This window comes from Crocodylus porosus, unplaced genomic scaffold (assembly GCF_001723895.1).
Source record: "Crocodylus porosus isolate Cpor-Errol unplaced genomic scaffold, CroPor_comp1, whole genome shotgun sequence".
NCBI classification, from domain to species: domain Eukaryota; kingdom Metazoa; phylum Chordata; order Crocodylia; family Crocodylidae; genus Crocodylus; species Crocodylus porosus.
The window spans coordinates 1389881-1391200 of NW_017728893.1; the positions used below are offsets into that span (position 1 = coordinate 1389881).

At 53.6% G+C, this 1320-nt stretch overlaps 1 protein-coding gene across 1 annotated transcript in view; it reads right to left on the reverse strand.

Moving 5' to 3' along the window:
• The window catches only part of SV2A (synaptic vesicle glycoprotein 2A), a 19363-nt gene extending 18949 nt beyond the window's left edge, over window positions 1-414 (reverse strand). Inside the window, exon 1 of the mRNA XM_019556133.1 lies at window positions 213-414. The gene's annotated coding sequence lies outside the window, so the exon portion shown is untranslated. The remainder of the gene's footprint in view (window positions 1-212) is intronic.
• Between the last annotated feature and the right edge of the window lie 906 nt (window positions 415-1320).

A 1320-nucleotide genomic window follows, 5' to 3' on the forward strand; every position in this document is an offset into this window, starting at 1 on the left:
AAGGACATCTCAGGTGCGGAGAATGACAGGATGCAATTAAGACACACGAGTGATGCTAGAGGCAAGGTTTTTCAGGACAAAATGGCCACACACCAAGGGGAAAGGAAGGAAATAAAAGAAAAAAACCCCAACCCTGCTGTCTCCCATCAAGGGACGAGGCCAAACCAAGCAGCCCGTCTCGCACGCAAGGCGCCAATCTCTCTCTCCCTTACCTAGTTCACCACCTGCTTGCTGCAGCCCTCCGAGGCGCCCGGGAAAGATGCTCTGCCAGGGATCCAGGAAGAAAACAGCTCGTGGGTACCAGAATGAGCATCAGCACCACAGCTTTCTACACACAACCAACCCTGGGAGAGTCCATTGAAGCAGCCAAGTGAAGGGAGGTGGGAAGCCGGATTCAGCTATAGAAAACAAATGGGGAAGAGAGGGGGGTGGAGGAAGGGATTTTTCCCGCCCCCCCCCCCCCCTTTTTTAAATTTAAAAGAGCCAGAAAAAAAAGGCTGGTGCCTCCTTGCAGCTGCTTACCCGCCCATGTGGGTCTCTTCCACCAGATCAGGTTTCCTGTCTTGCAGAAAGAGCTTTCCTCTTCCACCTGTCCAGGATGGCAGGCCCTGAAGGAGGGGAAACTGAGGAACGGAGGTGTATAATTAGTCAGGTTTCCATTGCCCACTTGAAGAGGGATGGCAGCCAAAGGGAGGGGAGATCTGCTTTTGCCCTTCACTCCCCCGCGCCAAAATCCTAAAGCAATGGAGGTGTTTTTCTCTGTGTGTGTGTGTGTGTGTGTGTGTGTGTGCATGTGTGTGTGTGCGGGTGTGCGTGCGTGCGCGTGTTGCAGCCACCGCAGGGAAATGGCACATTGCATTTCAATGCCGCTTTGCAAAGGGAACTCAATGGCTTTTTGTGAAGAATAGACGCAGATTTCCTCCAGGCAGGGGGATGGATGGATGCTTTCATGCCCTCCCACCATCCCATCAAGTGAGCTGTAGCTCAGGAAAAACCTTATGGGCGCTTGTACATGATGCCATCTCCCCAAATCATAAGGCATCCTGCTCCCTTGGCCTTCTGCCTGTCTCCAGCCTGACGCAGCTCCCGACCTCTCTTTGTTCGGTGTTTTGGCAGCTAACACAGCCTGACCCCTCCCGGTCTCTCCCCCCACCGCGCTGCTCCAGGGAGCAAGGCCTTGTCATACAGCTGGGGGGAATGAAGGTACAGACAGATCAACGGCCAGATGCAGAAAGACTGAGGTGCCTAAGTCCCCTGGAAACCCATAGGAGTTAGACTCCTAAGTATTTCTGTCCATCCAGGCAGCTGTAGCAAATCAAG